The sequence below is a fragment of the Thunnus albacares genome, chromosome 20 (assembly GCF_914725855.1).
Source record: "Thunnus albacares chromosome 20, fThuAlb1.1, whole genome shotgun sequence".
Taxonomy (NCBI): Eukaryota; Metazoa; Chordata; class Actinopteri; order Scombriformes; family Scombridae; genus Thunnus; species Thunnus albacares.
In genome coordinates, this window is record NC_058125.1 from 23,071,709 (window position 1) to 23,080,386 (window position 8,678).

The following is an 8,678-nucleotide window of genomic DNA, read 5'->3' on the forward strand; positions in this document are numbered from 1 at the left end:
TTTGTAAGTTTATTAGATTTTCTTGTTGTTGTAATATTTTTAAAATGCTGAAAGAAGAGACTCAAATATGTTTTTTTTTTATATTGTATATTTGACAAACTTCACATTCCTGTTTTTTAATATTCTTTCCTTTATTTTCACACACACACTCTGTTGACATGTCTCCCGCTATTTATAAAATAGTTTTAAGTAAAGTGTAAAATGAAGATGAGTTGTATGCAGCCTGTCGGTGCATGAATGTGGCTTGTTAACTAAACTTGCACACTGTCAGCTTGTATATAATAGGCAGCAGAATTCTATATTCTACCTGATAACCGATGAGATTCGTGAGAAAATGTATTATGGTATCTGTTAGACCGGTGCGAAGCCGGGATGAGCGATGGTTATAAATTACGCCGCGGGGATGGCGAGTCATTCAACTGCAAAACAAGCTTTAAAATCTATCACTGATGCAGCTTGTCAGATATCTGAGAACGCTCTTCTTCCATCACGTCACATTCATATTATCCTCTATCACAGAACCACTTAAAATAAAACGTACTAAATATTGAATGAGCGCTATCATAATGATTCTGCCACATTCAAATCGACCCATAACTTTGACATAAAGGAGACCTGTGTATAATTACTAAAAAGCTTTAACAGCTAGATGAAGCCAGCAATGTTACAGATTCCATGTCTGAAAAGAGTCTTTTATTTATCCATCTATCTGGATCAACTGTTTCTGTTGCCCTCATTTAATAGAAAATAAAGAGTTTTGTCTCACAGAAACAACGTGTTTGTTTCCCTATTTGAGAAAATCATCAATTCAGCACAGAATATTAATTAATTCACAGTCCGATGACCTTGATTTATAAAATGGTATTTCTTTTCATCCTTCATCCTTACCCTTACGTTCAGCACCATGCATATAACTTCAAAAGGGGGAAACTGTAACACTGCAAACACTTGATCTATCCTAAATTTAACATGACATACAATAACCTGAGCTTTCCAGAGTCTCAGCAGGGCACCCCAAGGTAAGATAAAAGAACTTCATGCAAGCCTCGTCCATTTGCAGTGATATGAAAACACTTCAAGTAGCAAAAAGCATCAGATGATTTTTCTCTCAACGGGAGACGTCTTATCGTGGACTATATTGGGAGCAAATCTCACCTTTAGAGATGTTAATATGGATCGATTCAGTTCTGGTTCCTGGTTAAATTGCCACAGAAGAAAATAAAACTCCAGTATAGAATAATTTACTTCTCTTCCATGAAGCCTGTGAATCCATATATACAAGGATGTGTTTGTATTTCTGTGTCTGTGCATAAACATATGAGAGCGGTAGAAACTACGCCAGCTGGGTCAAGGCTGGATTTCCAACAGAACAGAACCAGGATCAAAGAGGAAGCTGGGGAAGTTGTTGCATTCAGGTCAATGCCTCCCGACCGTAGTTAGGCTGGCGCAGGGAATAGTGACAGAATATCAGCTTTTCTTGAAACCATTTCCTTGTGGCTGTTGTTTTATTGCTGCAACACATACAGTTTAACACTAACTTTACTGCTAACCCACGTTTCTAGCTGCGTACACCTCCCGTCCCCGCCTCACTTCAATTCACTTCTTTTCCCAGAATCCCCGTAACCCCCCACAATGCAATGCTGTCGAAGAGACAGGCTAGACCTGTAACAGAGTGAGCCCCCACAGTGGATCCTCTCTATATCCCCTCCTCTTCCTTCCCCCAGCTGTTAATGTATTTCACTCTGTTCCTCTCTCTCTTTCACCCACCTCTCTCATACCTTCTTTCTCTTTTCATCCCTCCCTCCCTCTTTATTCTCTCACTCCCTCCCCCGTCTGGCAGTGCTAAACAGCTCAACTCCTCTCAATGCCACCCTGTGATCCCCACAGGCTGGACATTTGGCACCTCTGACTCAGACATTATGTCCGTGAATGGAAAGTCCAGGGCAGAGAAGTGGTGTGGCTGTTCTGCCCTGCGCCTATCCGCCAAATGCTCCCTTAATGCCTTGCTACACTCGACTGCACCTGTTTCCTCTGTTAAAAGTCTCCTTTTCACAATGACCGAGGCCAGAGCTATATGGTACGACACACACTGAGAACCCATTAACATGCCGGCAGGTAGGGTTTGATTGTGTGTCTTTGTGTGTGTGTGTGTGTGAGTGAGTGTGTGTAGGGACATGTGACACGCGTACAAGAAGTGTTGGAAATTAGCTTGTGCAAAGAGAGTTTCTGTACAAGGACAAAGCAGCGGCAGCACATAGAGAGAGACGGGTAGAAAGTACAGTATTGATGAACTAATCCAATGTACTGGATTCCGTATCGACGCTGCGCTCTGACCTTATTAAACGGATCAGCTATCAAGCCGGACGAGGCTGATCTACATCAAATACTGTTTCTCAGCTGCGTGCACACAATTAAGTAAAAAGAGCACAGGCTGGTATGTACGAAAAGGTGTGATCAGAGCATGTCCAATAGTAGGTTAGCGGTCACCACCGGAGCTCTGGAGGCTGCCCCTGGTTAACCTGGATCCTCCTGGGAGCTAAACCCAAAGACCGGCTCTAACCCCCTGTATTTAGCCTGCTGAAGGCTGGTCTGTCTTTGGCGGGAGGGTAGACACAGGGGCAAGTGGTCTTACCGCTCTCAAAAACCTCAGGAGATGCAGCTCGAAAATAAATTTGACATCCTGGATTTGCAGGAATTCCCCCCATTAGTCTGTCAGTCCCCTGCATCCGAGCAACCAGATGCCAGCTGCAGATTGGCGTCCCGGTCTGAGAGCACTGAAGGTCAAATCTGGATTTTTGTATAGAAATAAATCATGTTTCTCTTCTGCTAGTCAAAAGACCATTGTGCAATCTACAATTCTGTCTGTGCTTGATTGTAGTGATACTGTATATACGAATGCTTCTCCCTCCACCTTAAAGCCTTTTGACTCTGTGTATCATCACAGTTGATACATTTCTCACTCACCATTGAATCTTATATGAAAAGGAGGGATGCTCCTCCTTAACAAAGAAAAGGTTGCAGCGTTGTATGTTGTTTATTGTATTCATAAGGCTCTACTGTCTTGTTATCTCTGCTCTCTGGTTACATTTAAATACAATACCTACAATGTCAGGACATTTTAACATTAGCTGGAGCTCTTATTCATATTGAACTTGGTAAGAGTGGATTCAAATACTATGCTGCATACAAATGGAATGGAGTTATATTCTCTTGTTTCACTTGAATATTTTAAAAGGTTGTACTAATGTACTTGAAATCACACTTGTAATTGCTTTTTTTAAATGTGAAAAATGTATAATGTGTGTCTATGAATTAAATGTGTGTCTGTCTGTGTTTAAACTGTTTATTTTTGTACACAGATCTCGCTTGAAAAATGAGATCCAGATATTAATGAGACTATCTGTTTGAATAAAGGATTAAATAAATCAATAAAAAAAACATGACAAAAGTCAATATTCTGGAACAAGCGAATGAAGAAAACATCTTCACTGCTTAGACAACACAAACATCATATTTAGCAGAAATGTTGCACATGCACTGAAATTAATACAGAAGCACATTCACCAGTATGACAACACATACGCAGCATAACAAAATGTGCCGCAAATACAGATAAAAGCAAATACAAAAGAGCTGCGAGTCATTCACAACAGAGCTAAGATACAGCACCATAAAAAGATAAACATGGTAATAATTATAAAAGGCTATTCTAGTGGGAGAACAGCCAATATTCATCAGTTTTTAGTTTACCCTGGAAATTTCTGTTTCATTGTGAGCATCTATATTTACTTGTTTTTTCTTTAACAGCATGTTTCTTTGTGCAGTGTTATGTGTTTCTGTTGTTAAATTGACGATGAAGATCATTTTTCTTCATGACTTTCATCTATTTGCATGTGTTTTCTGGAGTTGCAGCACTCACTACGTTGAGCTTTATCTGCTACGGTACTAATGTCACTGTTGAAATGTCGGAATCAGAATCAACTTTATTGACTGAGTATCATGGTCAGTAGCTTTCAATATAATTACACACAGGAAGCTACAAATATAACTAAACAAAGATAAGCAAACATAAACATATAGAATATTATATAGAATAACAGCTGGACAACATAGATAACTCCCTTTGTTCAACCAACAAAACCAAACATTTGATGAATTAATTTAATTTTTTTTTAATTTTCTGCCAATCAACTGATTAATTAATTGACTTGTGTTTCAGCTCTGCAGGCTTGTGATTGTTGTTACTGTGTTGTACAAGTAGTAAGCTGATTAAACAAGGTGTCCCACAGTGGCACCTCACATGAAACCAAAATCAACCTCCGCTAACGTCCAAAAATAAATTCACCGAAATATTAACCTTCAAGGAAAAAGAGCAGAGGTTCTGCTTCACACAGAAAAAACCCTGTTATATTCAGCATATCTGTTAAGTCTTCTACTGACTAAACATGAGACAAGATGCATCGAGATCTGCGTGGCTTTAACACTTTGGCTAAGTAATTGTCTCGGGGAAACGCCAGCATTATAATCAGCTCAAGTGTTCATATATTGATGATAATGGACAGTTGAGTCTCTTTGAGATAGCTTGTTGGGTAAACACCTCTGATGGCTGTCAGACTCGGGTCAAATGGAAATAATAGCGTCTGTGTCAACCTACCTGAAGTGCCAGGAGGAGAGTACTAGTCATATACGACAGTCACAGAAGAGAGAGTCTTGCATTTTAATTATTTAAGTTCTTGTTTGATCATGTAAATGTGTATTTTATATGGATTTTTTTCTGGACTTCAATAAACATAACAGTGGCGAGCACTCTATTAAATATTTACTCAATTTATTTAAACTCGGAGGCGTTCGCTCCTTTCAATTCAGTTTCTTTGGCAGCTGAGAAATGTCATTAAATTCAGGTTAACATAAATAAGCACATGCAACGCTCCATGAAAGTGTCAAACTCAGACAGGCATACTGTGCCGGTGATGATAGAAAGTGCCAAAAAGACTAAATAAAGCAGGAATTGTTTTACATGATGTGCAGCGTGAATCTAAAATAAAACAAACACACAACAAAGTAAAAGTTCAGACAGAATAAAATGATTCGTGGGCACACCCAGTGAGCTATTAAATTTTTGGTAATAAACCTAATAACTTTAACTCCAACCTGATGTGATAAAACTCAACCATCTGGTTCTCCAGACTGGTTCAAACAAACGCCGAGATATATTAACAAATACTATTTGAGTCAGGTACCTTGAGAAACTGTCATTCTCACCTGCCCACATGTGTCAGCTATACAGAGTAACCACCTCCATGCTTGAATTAGTGCAGAGTACCAGCATGTCAGATTTATGCAAATGAGTACCGTGATTTATTATACAGTGGCACCGCTCTCTAATCAATAGCGTAGTTATTGTAAGTGTCTGGGAAAAAATAAGTCCATTTCCTGCTCAAATAAGCTGCGAGACGAGGCGAAGCTGTTCAGCTGCTGTGTGGAGTACAATATGTTGTCTAGTTCTGTCGATTGGTAGATTAGTTTACATTTCTGCTCCATAAGTTGTCTTTACAGCGTGTGGCAGGTATCAGCCGTACATCTTATGACAATTTGTGCACATTGATTATTTCATATTACCATTTAGCAATCTGTAACAGGGTCTGTACATTAGTCAGTATTTTAAAAATACTGAAATCAGTTCAATACAGTTAAAAATATCAATTCACACACATAAAAACAATCTAAAAATACTAAATATTATAATGTAACTTGCTCCCTGCAAGTCAAAAACCAGGGCTTCATCATCTGAACCATGGATGTATAAAGCTGCTGAACGCACACTGTGTACATAAACTTTAGCACAATAGCTAAATAGGCCTGTTGATGATGATAACGACATATTTCCATGTTGCTGGAACGCCCAGGAAGGACCTCCAGCTGTTGACATGGTAACGCCCAGGATATCGGCACAACTTACATTTTGGAACATTTTGATTGGATATTCAAACAAGAGTCATTCAGCATCTCAGTGTTTTTGATGTATTTGAGAAGTTTCCATTTCATGTCAAGAATCATGTAGAGAAAAATAAAAATAAAAAAAACCACAACTCCTTTTTGGTTACGTAGCCTCCAGAACCGGAGGAAGTCTGCCGAGGGGCAGCTTCAAGGAGTTAACCAATCAGAACAGAGTTGGGCCTTAAAGAGACAGGAGATAAAACGGCCTGTTTCAGACAGAGGCTGAACTGAGAGGCTGCATAAAGGGTCAGTATGAGATAAATAAGGAGTTTTTTGAACTGTAAATCATGCAGATTTATTCTAGTACAGCCCCAGAACAAAAATGTGGATCCGGAAATGTGCATGATACATCCTCCACCTCTATCTATCTCTATCGTCCTCTAATACGCATACATATAACTGATGTTTAATAAAACATAATTGTAATTCCCCAAAAGAAGCAGAGCTAGTTCAGGCAGCTCAACTCACATACCATACTCCCTTCACTGTAACATACATCCAACGCAGTCTTTTAATCATGGCGGCGTATTTAAGCCGCCAGTGCTCTGCTGCCACTCTGCTTACATGCTTGCTTGCTGCCATTGCTGCCGCTGCTGTTACTGCCGTTCATATAGCGTTTGAGCATCCACCTGTAGGCTCTGAGTCTATCTTCTACTAGAGGGGAAGTGAGTGAGTATCAGCGCTGTGCTCCCTGCTGTGTGAGATCAATGTTTCCTGAGCGATGAGCTCAGAGCCTTGACACCGAACACTAATGCTGTACAGATTCTACATTGAAATAATAATCTACTCCATGTGACTCAACTGCAGTTGTTTTAGCCTGGTTCATTTTCTCCCATCAGTATTACATAAAACGACACTGCGCTTAATTACAGAATAATGCAATAAACTAATGAATTACAGCTAATAAATACACAACAGTCCTAATTTGTTTTTTAATCCGTGTACACTAAAGCACAGAGTCTGTTGTCAGTGAGTTTTATTACCTAAAAGCTGAATAGCAGCAGCTTTCGTGTCCGTTCTGCTCTGTTAATCAAGCTGTTGTTGCTGTGTGGCGTTCAGACTCGGTTACCTAGAAGACACATGACTTCAGAGCTGTACTCACATCTAAACACATGCATACTATACACACACACACACACACACACACACACACACACACACACAGATCTCAGCAGCAGGCCCACGCCACGTGCCACTACAGCCCATATCTACAGTACACACACCCACACAGACACACACACTTATACATGTACACACACACACACACACACACACACGATACAGAGCACTTATACAGCTTGTCAGTACAGGAGGAAAAACACTACCTCTAACAAATTCCGTGCTGTGCTATGCCATACCGTGCCATGATTCATCACTTGGGGAATCAGCCATGTAGGCAGCCGGGCAGAGTGCCGTGTGAGTGTGTGTGAGTGTGAGTGTGTGTGTGTGTGTGTGTGTGAGTGTGTGTGTGAGTGTGTGTGTGTGTGTGTGTGCGTGTAAGTGTGTGAGTAAGGCAGCTGCCATTTGGGAGATTGATGGCAGGGGCAGGATGGAGACAATGAGCTGTGTTGCCGTTTTTTTTGTTTTTTTTTTTCTTCTCTGTTCTCTGCTTTCTGTCTGGTCTATCGCTCTTTTCTCTCTTTCTGTGTAGCTCCCCTCATCTTTTTTTTTTTTCCACTAGAGCTGTAGCAAACCGTCAGTTCCTTCCCCTTCTTCTTCTTCTTCTTTCCAACCACCCCCTCTCCCCTCCTCCTTTTGCTCTTTCTCTCTGTCATTCATCCATCTTGGTATTCAGCAGCAAAGTTCATCACAGGACAAAAAAAAAAAAAAAAGTCTATCTTGACTTTGAATGAGAACTTTCCCCATAAAAGACATTAATCTCTTCATTATTACTACAACCAATCCAATACTTGGATTCCCTCGCTGTGAAATCTGAGTCAAAGTCGAGCTTAGCTGCAGCCCATGAGCGACGACCAGGCAGGAAAAACGACAGCGAGGGCAAGATAAGAATGACTTCTTTTATCTGAGGTTGCAATTAAAGCTCATCCTTTTTTTTTTTTTTTTACCGACTTCTCTTTGCCTCTCCAGTTAACCACGGCCACACACAGTCACAAACGCATATATACAGTACATACGTAGATGCCGATGGGGTGAGCGAGTTGGATGACTCATGAGCGCTGGTGTGTTTCCCAGTGAAACGAGCCTGTAATTTGTTCTCGGGCTCTTACATTAAGAAAGAGAGTGTGATGCTTTCTCTCAGTGCACAGTTGGCATGCCAGCAGGCTGGAGTGAACAACGGCTGCTCAGGATAAACAACATGCACGGTTTGGTTAGCCAGTTAGCCTTACAAAAGGTCAGATGGAGATATTTAAAGCTGCACTATTCAATATTTTTTTATATTAACAATAGATCAAACACTGATTGCAGTATGACAGGCGTCACAGAGAATTATCACTCATCTCGTTGTTTTCCAACTCTGCTCTTATCAACGTCATTTCCAGCTGCAGCTCCAGCTGTTTTTAGTGAAAAACCTCTGATGAACCCGCAGTACACACAGTTACTGACTAGCTGTTGAACATAGTGAAGCATTTAGCTGCTAATGAGCCAGATATTTCCTTTAGTTGTTGGTAAAAACCTAAACATGCTCCTAAACATGCTACTGTGGCGGCTGTGGCTCAGGA